Source organism: Oryctolagus cuniculus, chromosome 6 (genome assembly GCF_964237555.1).
Source record: "Oryctolagus cuniculus chromosome 6, mOryCun1.1, whole genome shotgun sequence".
Lineage (NCBI taxonomy): Eukaryota > Metazoa > Chordata > Mammalia > Lagomorpha > Leporidae > Oryctolagus > Oryctolagus cuniculus.
In genome coordinates, this window is record NC_091437.1 from 103,517,440 (window position 1) to 103,538,825 (window position 21,386).

Consider the following 21,386-nt stretch of genomic DNA (forward strand, 5'->3'; position numbering starts at 1 on the left):
GGACTTTCTCGACCTCAGGAAAAAAAACAAATCTCGAAACAATATCCTTGCTGATTACTTATTCAAACTGATTATGCTGCATCCAGAGCTCTATGGGAAACACAGTCATGTAAACTCAGCCCATTCCCATGTCCAACCTGCATAAAGAACATAAAGAGACTGCCATTACAAGGCATTTTGTTCAATGACACCAGCAATCTAGAGCAGATTAATTATAAAACACAACCATGAAACAGAAATTATATCCTGGTTAGACATGATTCTGTAAGTTTAACATTGTTCTTGTTGAGTGCATTTGATATGCTTGAAGAGTTTCATGACACATTCATTCCAAAAATCTTGAGCTCATCCATAGCTATTAGCTTAATACCATGGCTTTTATTAGATAATTATTTGTGATACCTAAGTGCTGAGAGACTTAGCAGAAGTAAAAAAAGCAAATATTTTGAAGAAAATGGAAAACATAAATCCAGCAGTCTGAATAACAGAGCCCTTGTACACAAAACCATTGGACACGCATGCTGAAATCACTTTCTGTGGGTAGATGCTATAACACTCAAATTAGATGATCCAGAGGGGATGAGAAAGGAGTTTGGAATTGGAAACGGTACTTCACAAAAATGAGGCTAGGTCAAGTATTATATGAAAACTAACGTGAGTGTGGAGTATAATATAGCAACTTGTTTTTTGAAAAGCTAGGCACAGTCTAAGGTAAGCCTATTGTTCCCCAAAGGCCACTCGCAGTTACTGTTAACACACTTCCATGCTTTCACCAGAGCCTTCAGAAGCTGTGACAGTGCTTGCAAATGTGAGGCTCATGACAAGTCTGTCTGCTTCTAAAGCATGTCAAGCAAGCTGAACACTATTAATAATACTAATAGGGAGATTATCTTTAGCTCTGATTTTTTCTTCTTTGAAAATAAAAGTGGGAGGTTTGTTTCAACACCCTGCCCTTTTCATAAAGGTTGTAGCAAGCATTTGAGCCTCTTTGAAAAAGCCTTCCTTTTCAAGATTTCCCCTTAATTAAAACACAGCATTGACTTGATTAAAAGTGCACTCTTCAGTAGTGAATTCTAAAGATACAAAACATACAGTAATAAAATCATCAGTAATCCGTTGTCAACCAAAGAGAGTGTTTGTTATATGTTATGGACCAAGAGAGAGTCACCTACTTTTAAAGTATCTGTTAAAGAGGTAAAACTGGGCCAGTTTCCTTATTAGAGCTGTCGCTGCTGCGAAGATGTCATAAAGGCTATCTAGAAGCCAATTAGATAGAATTAATGTGCAAATTTGTGCTGAAAATCAGGTAAGCAAAATACCTAGAGATCATTTAGGAATGGAAAAAAATAAAATTGTTAAGAGAAAAAATATGCTGTAGCATTTATATGCCAATATGTACTGCCTCTAAATCGATAGGAGGTGTTTAACATATGACCAAAACTATTCAGACCAAAGCTTTTTTAAAAATGAGTTCCCAGAGTGCTCTGGAGCAATTTCAATTAAGTCTCTAAAATGGAAGGATTTTTCATATTTTCATGAAATATGGCATTATATGCAATACATATTTCAAGAATTTCATAATTCTTTGGCAGAACCACCTCCCTGAGAACTTACCAATAAAGCTCACATTCCCCATTGCACAACAAGAGCCATTTTATGCTCTTTCGATCCTTTGTGCTTTTTAAAGCTAGAAGTTAAACCAATCATTTTATAAGACAAAAATAGGAAGGTCAAATTGTTTGCCTTTATCTGGAATGGTTCCTGAACCCCGGTGTTTGTCTTCTGCACACGTTGGCATTCTGCCTGCCTTTCTCTTTTGTCATGGATTTCAGCTATAAAGTGTGTTCGTCTTTAAAACTAAGCCTCACCGTGTCATATGTTCAACCCTGCTCCATACAACCCAACACAACTTATCACACTCTGACAGCTAATATTTAAAAGAGAACACACACGTATTTTGAGGTTTGATAACTGCTATCAATCTCGATAATGGGTATCCAATCCAAAATTGTGACAGATATCTAGTGGATTGAGCATCTACCATGAGCAGCTAATGCTGAAGTAAATGAATCCGTGAGGCAGCCACTTCACACCTATAATTAAAAATAAAACAAATAAAGGCCACACAAAAAAATGAAAGTGTGATGTATGTCATAGCTGTAACCTGCACCAGAAGATGAAAATTACAGTTGCCAGTTTCTAATTTACCTTTCTTCTTCCTTTCATTGTTTTTAAATAGAAAATTGTGAGATTTTTCTTAGATTTTTTTTAATGGTTAAAATTTCATGGTTTCCAGTTTCAATATATCACTGTACCTTGTTTTCACAGGAGCTGGCAGCAGAAAATACAGTGAATCTTGAAAGAGCTTGGCTTTGATGCTTAAAAAATACTCATTTCCCAGAGTAAATCAAGGTACAGTGTCCTCTAGAAGCCAAATTGCAGCAGAGAGCATAATAGGTAATGGTATGTAAATTGCCATGGATGCAATCGGGATGTTAATACAGCAAGACCAAATGGTGATAGTTAATGACCTCGACATTTGATTTCTAGGTACATTTTATTTTATTTTCCTTTCGTTTGAAAATACTTCTATCTGAGACAGTATAGCTCCCCCACACTGATGAGAATGAATAAAAAGCAAATTTCTCAATAGCCACTACTGTACTTTAAATCAACCAAATTTGAAGACAGAAGCTGAATTATACCGAAGTCACTTCAATGAGTACTATACATGTATTAGGACAACATTAAAGTCTGATTTTCAATTTACAGTTAAATTCCCTTGTAAAATTTTCCCACCTAAGGAAATGTGATGTATAATACTGAGTTTTGTGCTTTAAGTTATTTAGACATATAAAATAAAAAAGGGGGTATGTAAAAAATATGTTCATTCTGGCCTTAGAGTATGAATCTGCAATTTAGTACAATTTCTTTGGGGGTTGAAAGGACTATACTGTATGTTCTTAATAACCAATTGTTCTAGGAAGCCCAACTACTGAATATTGTAACATCATTTTTGTACTTGAAATGAGTTTTACTACATAGCTGGTGCATTTTTGTTGAGGTGAAATAAAGTGAAAATGTTTCACTATGAAGTCTTCCCATAACTCTAGTTAGGATTTTAAAAATAAATCATAACAAGTGCTCCAAGAAAATATTTATTGCTCTTCCCAAGCATTAGGAGAAATGCTACTCTGGACCTGTCATTCAGAGTGAATCAAGATACCACTGTTCAGATGTTGCTAAAAGAATCGCTTAAAGCACTGTCAGGAATAACTCCTGAAAGAAAATATTTTGTTGTCTTTTAATTTATTTACAGTTTAGAGCCTTTAGAGCTGATTGAGCCAAAGAAGCAAGAAGTAATATTGTGTTGAATATTATGGCAATTCAAAATAGTTTTAAATGATATTTTTTCATGTAAGTTAAATTATTTCTTAAATTATTAGATTGCTTATGTCATATTGGAGCTCCTTTTCAAAAATGACATTATAATTTTTGTGACTCACTCAAAAAAAATCTGTGTTCTTGTTATATAACTCCTTCATTAGAAATTGATGTCATAGAGGAAATACTTAAACACACTCCATTTTAAATATTCTTACTGATATTTTATTGCAAAGTAATCAAATTGCTTGTGAGGTCAAAAAAATTGACACTTAAAGTTTTCTTCTTGTTAAATTGCCATTAAAAATGTTACTTTCCTGTTTTAATAATTTTGTAATCCAAAGGTGAAATTTTATTGCAGGAATGAAAGTCCTTTTCTTGTACTGACTTCTATGCCTCATGTATACTCAAGTGGATTTATTTTATATCCCATTATTAGTTTAGTTCAAGACAAAATAAATTAAACAATGAATAGACTACAGATATTTCCCATGGGATAAGAGCACCTGATTTTATTTTCCCTTCTTTCTTCATAGTACTGCAATAAGCGTCTTTTGTAACTTATGGCAAGCAGTTTATATTTCTGCTCTTTCTTTTATTCCAAAATGCAGCCTATGCATAAGTAGTGTTGGACATGAAGACTTTTTCATTAAACATGTTTGCACATTAAAATTACTTGGGTAAAATTTTAAACCCATTTTGGTTAACATAGCCCATGTGTATTCCTACAGCACAGATAATCCTCCTGCACACATTCTCGGAGAGACTGTAACAAAGGAGCGGCAATACAAACCAGAGAACAATTCTGCTTGATTTTCCTGTGCAGTCATTTTATCAGGGACAAGGAATATTCCACAGTGGTGCCCAGATGAAGGCTGCATGCATTCCCCAGCCTTGCATTGTGCAAGAAAATGAAAAACCTAATAGCATTTTGATGTATTCCAGTTAGGTTTTCCATTAAGAGAAAAAGGTGATATGTTCACACCATTTGTCAGGAAAAGAAGAAATGAAGAAAATGTTGACAATTTCATTACACTCTGGTTATGGGGTGATCTGAACTTACCTATTACAAGATAAAAAAAAACTATTCTAGATATTATTAGTTGAAAACATTATTGTTTATAGTTACTTTAACGTGTGCTGGAACTATAGAATTGATAAAACTGCATAAGCTCAGATTTAAAAGGAGATATTTTATATCATTTACAACCTCCCTCAAAAATTTGTATCCTTTTGAATGCCATAGCATCATACACGTCACACGTTGCTGGACATGTCTCTGATAAATCCGGCTCTGAAAAGAGGATGTACAGATATCATAAAAATGCTTCTAAGTATATCATTTCTTTTCTTGACCTATGTATTTATTCACAAGATCTTTTCCTCATTTCTCACATTTTTTGCCTCTTATTATTGACTAGAGAACTCCTGGATTTTCTGCTGAGAATATTTCCCTAGGGAAAATAGTTGCTGTCCATTTAAAATCAAAGTTAAAAAAAGGAGCATTTTTCCAGGGTTCCAGAGAGACAAGAAGTAGAGTCAATCTATTCAACTAGAAAATCATGATTACACATAGCCTATGCTCGTTTCCTTTACTAATTATAATTTACTGTGAGGCCAGAGCTGTTGGTGTTAAAGCATACTTACTGTATGTGTGCTCAAGCGTGTTTACTAAAATACTTGGTTCGGCACTTTGGAAAAGAAAATTCTTTTCAGAGAGCACAATGCGATCTACTCGCCTGACAATTAGGGAAAAGCTGGTAGAGCAGTGGGAAATAGAGAGTGTACAAAGAGGCAGCAGAGAATCTGGAGTGTCAAGAGAACGCAGCTGGCAGTGAAATGATTCCCTCTCAGTTCAGAACTTACTCCTTGGCTCTCACTCTTACCTTCTTTCCGCTTCGTAACATTGTGCAGCGCATCCGCAGCGCTCATCTCAGTACCTTTATATTTTATTGAGCACTCATGTTCTAAGGGCGATTATCACAATTTTTCATCAAGAAAGGAACTCCAAACTGCATCTAGTCCACGCATCCATTTGGGGGGCTTTATGATCCCCACTTAGAAATCAGGGTACCAGCTCTGAAGAGGCTACTTTGAAATAAACCATCAGGTTTGGTTTCTCAACCAATTGGGAGGCAGATGCTAAAGCAGTCACTTTGTTACAAAGTAAAATGTCAGTATTTCAAGCAACTCTCAATTAAAAATATTATGGAATACTGGTTTCATGACACAGACAAACTGATCATAAAATTTAATTTTTTTTTTTAAAACTGTAATTGCAATAATATGCACAATGTGTATATTTTTCAGTTTACAGAACCCTTTTGTAGAGATGATTCTTTTAATCCAAGTACTTATTGGCAAAGACATTGCAGGCATTTACAAGTGTTTTCGTTCTTCCCTTGCAGATACATGATAAGTTTTGTCCATTCCCACCTATTTAAAGTTAGGTACAGCCATTAGTCTTGCTTTGTTCTCTGAAATGTGATCAAAAGTGATGGGAATCACTTCCAGGCAGATGTTTTATGAGTTAGTGTGTGCTTTCTACTTTTTTTTTTTTTTTTTTTTTGCCTTTTTTGCCTTGGTGATCAGCAAGATCTTTGATAGTGGCTGCTATATCATTCTGGGTTCCCCAATTTGCAATGAGCTTGGAGCAGAGACCACTGCTGAGTAACAATGGACATGTAACATGAGTGGGAAATAATTTTTTATTATTTTAACCTATTGATATTTGGAGATTTTTCATTTTACTGTAGAATAATGATATGCTATTTCTGATGCTCTCAGAATCATCATCATTTGCATTTTCAAATTAGGAAAATTAATGCTCTAAGAAAAAAGATTAAGAAATTTTTAAAAGAATGGTTATCTGGCTGTACATAGTGAAAGTCACTTTGAAGAACAACAATAATCACACCAACCAGCGCCTATGTTGTATGAGCTGAAAGAACTGACTGAAGCAACTTCCAGTTTTCAGACTCTTGCTGTCTCTGAGATAAGCCTGATATTTTACACATCTACCAGAGAAGAAAATATTTGACACACAATTTGTTTTTTAAGTAAATCTATGAATTTCTAATTGTAATCAGTAAATTGAGTTTTCTTTCACAACGCAATCTAGTTTCCAATTTGAAAAACTTAAGTTTAGAAAATCATACTTTTCCTAGTGAACAATTATGGTCGATTATATATGAGAAATTCATTTAAATATCTAAAAATGTATTTATTTAATGTATACAATAGTCTCTCCTTCCCTCTTTCTGGGAAGAAGATAAGTTGGAATGAGAAACAACTGAAGCCATTAGAAGGGAAAAAAAAAAGGAAAGTAAGCAAATAAAAGAAGGATGGCACAAAGGAGGTCAAAGGCCAAATATTTACTACACATTAGCATCAGTGATATTGTGTGAGACAGAGTCTGTCAGACTACGTGACCTGACTTAAGGATTTTAATGTGCCTTTTTCTCCAAAGTCTTTATTTAACTGTATGAACTAAAACATTGCATATTCAGGACAAAATTCTACCAGTAGGAGCACCTCTCCAGTCTCCTCTTTGGTTTCTTTGTAGTATTTTGGGGGTTCTTATTATTTCAAGAGGTATCTCATAGAAGCCTCAGCTGTTAACGTGGACATCTACGCAGTTTATAACACCTTTAGTTGAATTTTTTTGTGCTGTGAGTCTGCATGTGAAAGGGCAGTCTTTGAAATAATTTTTTAATCTAGTGCTATCACAAAAAGCTTGCTTTCAGAGTGTTCTCTCTCTTGAAGCAAATAAAATAATAAGAAAAGATAATGAAGAGCTTTCTCGTAGTATTTTTTTTGGTCAAAAATAAATTTATAATTGTCCTGCTGCCAAATACACACAGAAAGAGAGAGAGAGAGAGAGAGAGAGAAATGGCACTTCCTAGAAAGTCTCTCAATGTTTTCTGCAAAGCAAAGCAACAATAACAACAAAAAGCCATTTAACAATAACAAAAAGCTAGTTCAAAATATGAGCTTCATTTCTGAGAATAAAATTTGAGATCCAAAGATGGGCAGCAACGTTATCGAGGAAGTGCCAGTGCAAGCTTCTGGTACTGATCCCTTGTTTTCCATCTGTAGACAAAGGGAATGGCGATATCACCTACACTCTTTACCTAAACATTGTGGTGTTAGTCTCAGCATATCTACCTGGGGAGGAATGTGGCTTCTGAGAGGGGATGGCTGTCAGGGACCAGACACAAGGATAGTCAAGAGAATACTGAAGCTTCCTTTTTATCTACAATGCCCTCTCTGGTATCAATTTTATGGGATGAAGAGCATTTCTTATCCATTGGAAAAGCCTTCTGTGGCAGTAACAAATAATAAAAACTAGTATTTGTGAAATACTCTATAGTTTTGATCTTTATTTTTGTTTTCCGTTAACGTTACTTTGTTTCCTTTTTCTGAAAAAAGTCAATATTATTGTCATTATTTTGCAGATGAGAGTATTCAGTGCCAAAGGCTTTAAATGAATCCAAGTCCAAATTCCAAAATGTTTCCACCCCACTGTTATCAAGATACTGTACCTTTTAATAACCTGTCAAGATGTGTAACAATTTCTTGAAAAATCTGTGGTTTGTTGCTACAATCAATGGGACATAGTCTAGCTTATGGAAAATGATCTTAAACAAATTGTACTTAATCAAATATAATATCTTAAATTATCCATTATATGAAATTTTTTGGAGAACTATGGGGAATCAATGAATTTAAATAATTGTAGGGGATGGAAATTATGGTACCCAGATTAAGCTATGTCTTAGAAGGTCCACAACCTCTCTCTCCTCTCCTTCTCTCCCTCCCTCTCTTTCTACTTCTCTCTCTGTATCTCTGAATTTCAAGTTAAAAAAATCATTTTTATAGTGTATTAACTTTCTTTTTTTCTCAGAAACCTTTTATTTCAAACTTCATACATTTTATAAATACAACTTTTAAAAAAGCCTACCTCCCATATCAGAATGCCTGGGACTGAGTCTTGCCTCCACTTCTGATCCAGCTTCCTGATAATGTACCCAGAAGGAAGCTGATGATGGTTCAATTACTTAAGTCCCTGCCACCTACCTGGGAGAACAGGATGGAGTATCTGACTCCTGACTTCAGCCTGGCCCAGCCCTGGATGTTATGGCCATTTGGGGAGGGAACCAGCAGATGAAAGATTTTTTTTTTCTCTCTCTCTCTGCCTTTCAAATAAATAAAAATTAATAAATATTTTAAAACGTAAAATAAAGAGAAGAATTTTAGCAAAGGGAATAATATGAAATATTTTTGTATTGGGGAAAATTCTGTTCATCCCTACAATATGTTACCATCAGATCTAAATTGTCAATGTCTTTTGAGATACAGCTGACTAAAATACTTTTTTTCTTTAGCAGCACCTGAAAGATACATTTAACTCCAGATTTAAAAAAAAAAGACAAAATGATCAACTGGAAGTACTTCACCTGAATAATATCAGATAAGCCTTTCTTGCCTAAATACAATGAATTTGTAACCAACGCTAAATGATTTAAACCCTTAACTTCCAGATCCTTCTTACTTAGCAACTAGTGAATACTACAGGTAGAAAGGGTCAAGAGAAACAAACGTGTATTGTTATGTTTAAATAATTTTTAAAATTTAATTTTCTCTAGATTACTATGAGTAAAAGAAAATTCTACAGGGTCAGTGGTCACAGTAGACGTTTCCCGTAGAAGAACGTAATAACTGATGCATAACATCAGAGGAAAAGATAAACACCCAAAGTATATTACTTATTGCTTTTTTATCAGATCAGTTTTGTGTTACATCAGTAGAGTTTCATAAGTGTTTAGAGGCAGACACAAATTCATTGTTCTAGAGGAGTCTGTAACAAAAAAGAAAACTGGGAGGTACTGACATGTCATGCATATATATGCATATATATGTGTATGAACACATATGTGCATATATAATTTTAAATACAAGCACATCTACAATGGTGAGTTCATGTGGTTCATGAAGTTTTGATTGATCTTCACAATATGTTCCTGTGCTTCACAGACAGGAAAGCTCTACAACTAGCTTGCATTGATTTTTTCTAGTATATTGTCACTTAATGGATTATTTGTATCTCAAAAGTGTTGGAGATCAAACAAAATAATATACAGACATAGTATTCATTGGAGTTAAAAACATGTAGCACCAGAAGCAAAAGAGTTGTTTATTTTTATTACTTGAAGTAGAAATTAATTAATTAATTATTGGGTTAATTATGTCAGGTTAGAAAAGACTCTAAATAAAAGTTTATTAACATAGAATTATATAGAACACCTATGCTTAGGTTCCTTGCATATCTAATTATAACAGATAGCTCTTATCATAGGGAGAAGCTTTAAGTTGGCCTACCCTTGGGAGAAGCTTTCAAAGGAAAACGCTAAATAACATTTTGTGAAGGAGTGAAACATTTGACTACATAAGTAGATGCTTGAAAGATATGGACCAGAAGGGGCTGGTGGTATGGCATATCAGGTTAAGTGGCTCCCTGGAATGCCAGCATCCCATATGGGCACCTGTTTGAGTCCTGTCTGCTCCACTTCTGATCCATGTCCTTGCTAATGCACCTGGGAAGGCAGTAGAAAATGACCCAGGTACTTGAGCCACTGACCATGTGGGAGACTTCAGGGTAGCTCCTGGCTTCTAGCTTCAGTCTGACCCAGCCCTGGCAGTTACGGACATTTGGGGAGTGAACCAGAGAATGGAGGACCTCTTTCTCATTCTCTCACCTTGCCCCCACTTCTGTAAATCTGGTCTTCAAATAAATAAAATAAAGCTTAAAAAAAGACAAGTGCCAGAACAGTTGAGGGACCCTGTGGATCTGTGGCTTACATCAGCAACTAACTCACAGAAAATTTGCTTCACTGTCTAAACAGTAAACAGAGCTTTCAGAAACAGGTACATACTTGGAATATAAAAAAAATTACTTTTGATGCCTAAATTGAACTTCAAAAGTTCTTGGTTAGTATCAAATATGATACTAAAATTTATACAGTTGTCTATTTGCATAACATATTCCAAAGTGTCCTTGAAGTAAACCCAAGATAAGCTTGATAAGAAGCTAATTATCCCATGGTGGAAGATCACCAGTTATGTTCTGAAGGAACCAGAAGGTTGGCCTGAGGCTTGGGTCATCTAAAAGCAGGTCATCAGGATAAAAGGGAAATAAAATGTAACTCACCAGACTCTGAGCTCACAAATGTCCCTCATTTAAATCAGAGTCACAGTCTCTACTGGCAAATATATGATTATTAATTTCTAGGAGTTCTCAAAGTCTCTTTGCAGTCACTATGGCTTGGTTGCTCTGTCCTTCCATTTCTGCCCTGCTCCTTGCTTGTACTGATGGACAGTGCACCCCTGCTACCACCATCTCCATCTTGGGGTAAACAAAGCCTGGTTAATGTATGTTGATATGCCCACAGTCTCCAGTCCTAGAGCAAACAGGACAGTACTAGGATCTGGATAGAAAGAAGGGAAAATTGTGTTTTTAGCTTCCAATCATCTGGATTAGTTCCATTAGCTTCAGTCTCTGACTTTCCATCCATTTCTATTGTGTACTAAATTCCATCCCGACACACTTTTCCATTTTATCATATTCTTTTTTTTTTTTTTTTTTTGACAGGCAGAGTGGACCGTGAGAGAGGAGAGAGAAAGGTCTTCCTTTACCGTTGGTTCACCCTCCAATGGCCGCCGTGGCCGGCGCACTGCGTTGATCCGAAGCCAGGAGCCAGATGCTTCTCCTGGTCTCCCATGGGGTGCAGGGCCCAAGGACTTGAGCCATCCTCCACTGCACTCCCGGGCCATAGCAGAGAGCTGGACTGGGAGAGGGGCAACGGGAACAGAATCCGGCTCCCTGACCGGGACTAGAACCTGGGGTGCAGGCGCCACAGGCGGAGGATTAGCCTAGTGAGCTGCAGTGCTGGCCTATCATATTCTTATATTTCCTTTTTTCTTCCAATATCTCATGGTTGCTACGGGAAAACATAATTCCTCTTCATCTACCTGCAGAGCTAGTACCTCATGATGAAAGAATATGAACATAACTTCATTTAACAATACTACATTCCATAAAAATAGATTTTCTGCAAATGGGAGACCAACCATTCAGCACCAAAATACTTGCAAGTTAAGATATATCCCAGAAGTTATGTGTTTAAAATCATTACCTTCTGCTTTATTTGATAATATTTTTAAAATATGACATTTTGACTTCTTAAATAGACAATATTGTTTACCATTTAAATGATTATGAAATATATAATTTATATTTATAGTTTATATTATATATAATTTATTATATTTATTTATATAATATAATATATTTATATTATATAATTAAATATATAATATATCATTATAATATATATTAAATATATAAAATTTATTATATATAATATATATATATATAATTTATAATAAAATAATACTATAATGTCAATAGGGACTCCACATCAGTAATTTTTATCAGGTAGCATTCTGTTAATGTTCTGGACTTAAATGATGCAAGCCTACATAAGAAGCCACAAACTCTTGTTCTCTCTGTGGATGTATGCTGGAATGACAGAGCAAAGACCTCCAAATAATACACTCCTTCATAAGCAGCAATAAAAACACTGGCAAAATTGCCCAAATTAACATTTTTAAAATTCTATTTCATTTTTAGAAACTACCTAATTTTTGCAACAACTAAAGAATGTATCTTCAAGAAAAAGAGAAAGAAAATTTCTGGAAGTAAACTGAGCCTTGTGGTGTTTTAACATCCCTTTTCCACTTTTTTTCTCTCCAATTCTGCAAGTGTTTTGAAACTTGGAAGGCTTACAATCAATGTTGAGGTGAAAATAAGCAGCCAGGCAGCTTCAGCAGAAGTACGAAGGGATTAGACGCCTCCTCCCAAGCTCTATTCTCAGAACTGATGATGGCTGGTGTTTTTGCATGTTACATGCCTGTTCTATTGCTAGTTGAGTTTGGGACCTTTTGTCTAAATATTGGACTTTTCCTTCAATTCTTTCTATCTTTTAAAAAAGTTTTATTCAGTATTTTCAATTCTTTTTTTAAGTAGTTTACAGAGGCAGAGGCAGAGAGAGAGAGATAAAATGAGAATGAATGAGAGAGAGAGAGAGAGAGGGAGACAGATTTTCTGTCCGCTGGTTCACTCCCCAAAAGGCTGCAACAGCTGGAGCTGGGGCGATCTGAAGCCAGGAGTCTGGAGCTTTTTCCAGGTCTCCCACATGGGTGCAGGCGCCCAAGGACTTGAGCCATCTTCTTCTGTTTTCCAGGGCCATAGTAGAGAGATGGATCAGGAGTGGAGCAGCTGAGACATGAACCGATTCCCATATGGGATACTGGCACTGCAGGCAGCAGCTTTACCCCCTAAGCCACAGCACCGGCTCCTGTTTTCAGTTCTTTTAACCCTGCTATTGCTTTCATTTCCTTTCCCAAGTCTTACAATTCAGTAATAAAAGTTACTTTTTTAACATGATTGTTTTATTTGATGGCAGAGTTATACACACACACACACACACAGAGAGAGAGAGAGAGAGAGAAAGAGAGAGAGAGAGAGAATATTACATCTGCTGGTTCACTCCCCCAAACAGCTGCAATGGCCAGAACTAGGCCAGTCTGAAGCCCAGATCCAGAACTTTTCCAGTTCTCCCATGTGGATGCAGCGGCCCAAGGGCTTGAGCCATCTTCCTCTGCTTTCTCAGGCATATTAGCAGGGAGCTGGATCGGAAATGGAACAGCCAGGACTTGAACCTACTTCCATTATGGGATGCTGACACTGCAGGCAATGACTTTACCTGCTATGCTACAGTACCAGCCCTGAAAATTTACTTTAAGAATATTACAATAAAAGGTATTAACATTTTGATAACTTTCTAATTATATATATAATATATGCTAACAAAAAAGCATAGAATTGCAGAGTTAGATATTAGAGATATTAGATATTAGAGATATTAGATATTAGAGAATAGAGATATTCTAGAATATTAGATATTAGAGAATTAGATATAGAGATATTAGATATTAGAGAAAGATATTATAAATCAACTTGTGTCTGGGGCTCAGTATAGCTCAGACCTAGTCCCTTGAGGATTTGTGATTATGAATTGAAAAGAAATAAAATACAATAGTTTAAACAAAAATTTACTACATTATAAATGAGCTATATAATTAAATTTAATGAAAAAATAACTTCTGTTCAGTCTGATAGTAAGAAAATTAATAAATCAAACATTTTGCCATAACTATTAATAGATTATAATATAAATGTCAAAAACAGCTGATGGCCTTTTCTCCCTTTTGGGTAGGGGTGGCAGGAAATTTTCATTCCCTGTAGCATCTCAAGTGCTTATTAAATAACTTCTCTACCATAGATTCTCTGGTAACAAGGGTCTGCAATGGCCCTCAATGATCTCTGCCACCTGGCAGTCATGCTATTGAGTAGCATCACTCACAGTGAAAAAGGGAAATGTATGTGACTAAAATGACCTTGTTGAAATGATGATGTGTGATCTTTGATGCTAAATCATAAAGAATATTTCAGCTGACTCTCTGGGAATAATCAGATGTCATAACCTAGAAGTTTTTCAGAGTGGTCGACTGAGTGAAAACTGAGATCTGCTGACACAAGTACCACCTTGCCAGCTATGTGAGTGAGCTACCTTGAAAGAAGATCTTCTAGTCTCCACAAGCATTCACACGCCTGCAACCCCAGGAAAATCTTGAAATGTGATAAGAGTCTGGGATAGAGCTAGCCAAATTTCTGATATGTACAAATGAGAGATAATGAAGATGTAGTAGTAAAGAGATTGTTTAAACCACAAAATTTTTGAGTGATGTTATTAAGAGATAGATAACTAATACAAAATTTGATACCTGGTATCAGTGCTTACAATCAAAAATTCTGATATTGGTGTACTGTGTACTGACTGTCAAAAGCAAAAACTTTGGGTGTGAGTTTGAAACAAAGACATTGGAGGAAGCTTAGCAGATCTTAGGAGAATAATAGTGAAGCCCTAAAGATTTCAGAGACATTTGTCCTCTGCTGACAGCCATTGAAGAATCATCCAGTAAGGACTTAGTAGAAAATGAGTAAAATGTTTTTGGAAACTGTAAAATTAGAATTCTTATTAAGTGATGGCAGAAATTTAGCAACACTTCTTCCTGTAGTAATATGGAAAGTAGATAATGTGCCTAGCAGTAGATATTGAGTTACACTAAATTGTTACAGGCAGTTTTACAGGTAATACCCGAGTACTTCTTATTTCTTTAGAATGAGAAGTTAGATAAGAGTGGTAAGCTAAAGGAAGGACTATTAAACCAAAAATAGTTTGAACTGGCTTATTTTGAAACTTTGAAAAATCTCTATGTGATAAAATGACTGAAATCAAGAAATGATTTTTGAACAAAGAACGAATCCAGAAATTTTGTAGAAATATGGTAGATATAAAGCCAAGTGTGTGGTTATAAAAATATTGCTAAGATCTCTAAAGGATCTAAGTTAGGGCCTGAGCAAATAACCCAGCTATAGCACTTCTCAGAGGTTTAAAGACTGTACAATTTAGTAGCCTTGGTAGAAGCCCAAAATAGAGAATGCTCATCTTGAAGACATTTTGGTCATGATACTTGTTTTTGGGAGTGAAATCCAGTCAGATTCACAGATGATCCACTTACTCGTTAAGGACAATATACATGTAGAAAGTGGACTGAATAAAGAAGAGAGACTATAAACTGAAAAGAGACTTTTGGAACAACAGAACTTCCATGAGAAGAAAAAGCTATTTGTCATGTTACTGAGATGCATATAAGCTGCTTCTCACGAAAAAGAATGAATACATCAGAGAAGAAACCAACAGCCTGTGGTCAGAGCCACAAGCAATGGTTAACACATTCCCAGGTCCATGTCCTACGGAAGGACCTGCCAATACATTTCCTAATGAATTTAAGAACTGATGTGGACCAGGACCCTCTGTGTGATTCTTATTTCTCCCATGTTTAAGCAAGAAAATCTAAGGTGGTTATTGTATATCCAATCTATTAATGCACATTGGGTTTGTTGGAGAAAGAGACTCTCCTATTCACATATTTTCAGATTGACAGAATTTCTGATACATTTACTTTAGTCTGAAAATATTCTTAAATTTAAATGATTCATAACACATCTGGCCAATTAAAAAGTAATATCATTTTTAAACTTCATTATATGTAAAACAACCCCCTACTTTTTGTCCTGTGTATCATCAGTCTGCATATTTTGGTCATAAGAAGGATGAAAACTCAAACCTTTTGTAAGGGAGAGAGAGAGAGACAGAGACAGAGATAATATAATACTCACTTAAAATACTAGACATCAAATAGAGCTCAAACACCATCAATGATCTAGTTTTATTTTGATGCTTACTCTATGCTATGTGGGTTTCATCTTAGAATAGTCTTTCTTCATCATCAAAACCAATAACAAAAGTAACATTCCTTCCTCACTCTGCCATTCAGTTTACTGACTGAATTCAGAGCCACTGACTCAAAATCCTGAGAGCAGAGAGAGGTAATCAGAACATACCAGCTGGATTAGTTTCAGTTGTGTGCGGCTCTCCCTGGAGTATAATAATGGTGCTGAGGAAAGGAGTCTACTTAGTTTCTGTACAAAATTCCAGATTTCTAAAAACTAACACGCAACACACACACACACTCACAAACACATTGAAGACTAACTAGTTAATTTTAATTGCACCTGCTCCTTAATGTTTTGTGACTGTAGTTGATAATGAATGGAGTTCATTTTTGGTCTTGCCACTCATTGACTGGATCTGAATATTGAGACATATTCTAGTCTCAAAGATAAATGATTCACATAAAAACTGGCTTAAATATGATTTCAAATTTAATCCTGAATCTTGATTGGCTTTGTGCTTTCATATAACAACCCTATGCAATTTAACATCAAGGAGGGAAAGATTCAATGTAGACAGCCATGCTTTATGTCTCTTTGTCTCAGGGATGGGAATGAAAGGGGAATGAGCATGGAAAAAGGAGTAGAAGCCAAGTTATAAAGTCCAGTCTCCAACGTGGCAACTAGATCTCCAAATAAATAGGTTCATAGTATTTGCTTGGAAGAGAATCCTTGTGTTTGTGTTTCCCTACCAATATTTCCTTGGTTTAGGATTGTTTATGGTGGAGACACCTTGGACGCATGAGTTCATGAGACCTGGATCCCGAGACAACATCTTCTACCAAGCCCTTTTGTATGCACTAAATCTTGAGGAATGAGACTGGCTATGGAGCATGACTTCTCTGACTCCTCATTTCATAGACTAAGTCTCACAGAAATTAAGTGGCTCACTCAGTTCATGTATTTCTTAAGTGTTAAAATGTAACTTAAGGTTAGACTGGTGCTTAAATTTATAGTAAGTCATTGTACTACATTAAGTTACAGAATAAAGAAAATGTAAAATATTTTAGTTGTTTGTATTTTTTATGGTTTTGGCTGCAAGAGATCTATATGACAGATCTTGATGGATTTTATAGGCCATAATTTTTTAAAATTAATATGAATTTCAGTTGCCCTTAAATTACAGGCTCTCAGGTTATAAGTGCACATATACCTTATTTATTGATTGATGTTAAGAATTTCTATTGAGACTGCAAGCACAAAATGAAATGTACTAGTTCTATATACTCTAATATTTGTAAGACAAATATTTGTAGTAGCTGTAACAGGATATCCTAGGAAGCTTTTCCTCCTCATCCTCATCTACTTCTTTCTCTTCCTACTCTTATTTTCTCTTTATCTTTTTCTCTGAAAAAAAAATTTTCTTTTTTTGACTTCTACAGTTATCTGTTTGGAATACAGAATGTTTTGCCTTCTGCGGTAAAGGTCTTATAATTTACATTTAACATGCAATTCAATATGTATTCAAAATAGAATCTTAATGAATTAAAGGTATATATAAAACAACTGGTACAACAGACTATTTCAGCATCTCTGCTTTCATTCATGTTTTAGAGTCAGGTAATTTTATATTCATTTTCTTCATTATTGAGCTACCTCTTCTTTAGTTTCAACCTTGCTCCTCCCTCAAACAGATTTGATTGAGGAAATAAATTTTTATTGCAAAGATCTTAAGTCAAAGAAAACAATAATGAACATTATTTGCTTTCTTAATCAGAATATATGTTTAGCTTATTTTCTCACCTTTCCGTCGTGTTGTCACTGTGAGGGAAGCCCAGTCATTCAGATAGCCATTATTTCTGTTTCATAAGAAATTAATGTAAATACTTGAAAGTGAGCCCTCTATTGTCCTGAAAATACTAGCTCATCAAATCCAACTGAAAATCAAAGCTGTGATAATGACCACCTGCACAATAAGGAATAGAAGATTGTGTCTAATTCAGTCTCTGCTGGATTCCTTTTGAAAGGGTCAGTTGCACTAAATATTCATAGCTTTCTGGTCTATTCCAAACAACAGAAAATAGAATCAAAACTGCTGAACCCATTTACATTAACTTCTACATTCAGAGAGAAAAGGTTAGAAGCTCTCCATGGTTACCATTAAATCAAAATATTAGCAGAAAAATGACAACCTAAGCATAACATAAAACAATGCAACTGACAATAGAGTTTATTTTAATAGGACATTCACATATACCATGTCAGGTAATTAAAAACCAAGAGATACTAAAATATAATAATAATAATGCTTAACCTAACGTTAGCTTAATGCTTGCATGTCAATGGCTGTATCAAAGAAACACCATGAGATGCATTGTTAAAATATATTGTTCTTCTGATTTTAATATTTGCTTTAAGGTAGATGTTTTTACTAATGTGTAGCAGATCTTTATTAAATATGAATATTAGAAAAAATCTTTCTGTTAGCAGAATAAAAAAAAAATTTGAAGTGAAGAGTTAGGTAGCCATATTGGATTGTCATTATTATGGGACTGGAAAGATTTTTGTGACATTTGTTTTTCCCAGAGGAGTTAGAATGTCTTAGGAGGAGATGCCATGTAATATTTTGTGACAATAGCATTCTATAGGTTATAATGAGGATAATGTCTTTTATTTTAAGCATGGAAATCTTTCTACTTAAATATTTGAGAGTACTATAGAGAAAGGTCTTAAAATAACATTTCATTAAGCAAGTATATAAATTCCTCTGAACAAAATGCATAATTAAAAGGATTTTGAAATAAACAATTCTATCCTACAAATTCATATAAGCACACATCCGAGATGTTTAATTAAGTCAGGGTTTTCATGGTAACTAAAATAATGTGAATTCAAACTCTCCATCTCTGTGTTTATACCACTCATTACCATTCAACATTTATTATCACTCTCTTATTTGTGTAATTTTCGTATCCCTGGAAGTCAGTTTTAATCTACTATTCATTATTTTACTCTTGTAAACATTTTTTTAAATTCGTAGTGCATAAAAAATGTAATTTTATGATTGCTGATACTGATAGTATAATTACAACTCTTAGGTTAGATAATCCAAACTGGATTACTTAGGAAACGTATCACATGTCACTGGGGAAAGGGCTTGTATATTTGGAAATATACCTTATACTCGATTTCTAACAGTTCCCCACTGAGTGATATGGCAAGCAATGCATCAGCTTTTATCAGTGTGGATACCATAGGGATTTGTACATTTTCTCAGATATTACCAAATTATTACTAAAATTTTGATGTTACTTATAAGATTATTTAACACATTTTCTATCTGAAGGCAACTATTCTCAAGAATAGATACATCCAAACTTTTAATGGTGTCTAAAATAAGAAGTATTTTCTATCTAAAATGCATTAATAAATTTGAGGATGTATCTGAGATATGCGAAAAGGCAAGCAGACCAGCAAAGCGGTATTTGCTTCACATTCTGGATAAATGCATGAAATTTGCATGGCAGGAAAAGAGGCATTTGTCATATATGTGTGAAATATTTGTAAAATAGTCTGAAACACACTGTTCAGCTAAGGTGGTGATGCTCTAGCACACAAGAGAACAAAGGAATCATTGGACAGAGAAGTCCATTGCCCTCACCGAGCCCCGTGACTTAGAGTAGAAAGGTTAATTCATACCCTCAAACAAGATCTTCCGTGGGTTTGGGGGTTCTGTGGAAAACAGGAAGAGTCCATCCTTCAGGAAGAAAAGGGACCTTTGCCAAGCACCTCAGAAAGAGCTCCTAAGCTTGATTTTCAGATGATATATTGGTCTGCCTTTACCCTACTTTTATTTGTCTAGTCTTAGCATAAATATTTATTTCACCACTAAACTTTCTGTGTAACCTATCTGAAGTCTAAACTAAAGTCATCTATTTCATTATTATTGCACATTTATTTTATAGCATTTATATGGAACCTGTGGCTCTATGTGGTCACAAATGCATTCTAGCTGATTGCTACCTATCAGTCCAATAACAAACTCATCTTACTAACTAGTTGTTCATCTTCTATGCTTAAATTTTTTTCTGCCATACTAATTGTATAGATGTATTAATAACTGAATGAATAAATAAAAATGACTGATATTTCCTCATGTTACAGAATTGAAGCAATCCTTCTAATCCTAGCTAGAGTAGATACTTTACACTCCAATCCCAAAGTAATTACTCAATTTAAACCATTTTATTATGTAAACACAGCAGCAAAAGTACTGGATAAAGTGCACTATACTCATTTATTTCACATACATTTGTGTATTAACAACATATTGCTTTACATTTTTAATTTCATCATATACAGATTTATATTTATACTTAAATTTTTGAGTGCTGGAATGTGTAATCTTAAAAGAGCCCCAATATTTACTTTTTACCTTGTTAGTAAATGCAGAACTTTCTCCCCATGGAATATATCATGAGGTTAGAATTTATTCACCTCTTCATATTTATTACATCAATGCCCCCATCGCCGTGAGTAGTCCCTAATTTTCTGTCACATATCCTCTTGTGTGGTGAGGTGGATGTGGCCTGTCATCTCGAAAGAAGAGAGAAAGGGGAGAAGTTTAACCAACTTCTTTATTTTAGCGGCAGCAAATAAAACTCAAAAGTGTCAGCTAGGAGCCGGCACTGTGGCATAGTGGGATAAGTCGCCAGTCTGCAGCACAGGCATCTCAAGTGGGTGCCAGTTTGAGTATCAGCTGCTCCACTTCCAATACCCAGCTCCCTGTTAATGGGCTTAGGAAATAAACAGGAGATGGCCCAAGTGCTTGGCCCCCTGCACCTATGTAGGAGATTCAAGAAGGTCCTAGCTCCTAGCTTTGGTCTAGCCCAGTTCTGGCTATTTGGGAAGTGAACCGGTGGATGGAAGATCTCTTTCTCTTTCTCCCTCTCTCTCTCACTGTAACTTTTTCAGGTGAAATAAATAAATGTTTTTAAAGTGTCAGCTAGAAAAGAAGAAGCAGAGCTGGCATGTGGTACAGTGGGTCAAGCTATCGCCTACAATGCCACCATCCCATATGAGCTCCGGTTCCAGTCTTGGCTGCCCTATTTTTGATCCAGCTTCCTGCTAATGCTACTGGGAAACTGGTAAAGGATGACCCAGGTACTTGGGCTCCTGACACTGTGTCTAAGACTCAGATGGAGTTCCTGGTTCCTGGCTTCACCTTGGCCCAGTGCAGGATATTGTGGCCATTTGGGGAGTAAACCAGTAAGTGGTCTCTCTCTCTCTCTCTCTCCCTGTCCCACTCTGTAACATCTTTTCAAGTAAATAAATACATCTTTAAGAAAAAAATAGTTATTTTTATTACAGAAACTTTTTTTCCATCGACATCTGACTTTCAAGCTACATATCTAATTTTACAAGTTTTATCTCAATCAAAGGAATAACCTCTCTTTAGACAAATAACTTATCACTGCAAAGAATTATCACATTCCACAATTCTCAATGAATCCATCTCATTTACTTTATTTGTGTGTGTGTGTGTGTGTGAATAGCGGTGCATCCCCAACCCTACATAGTT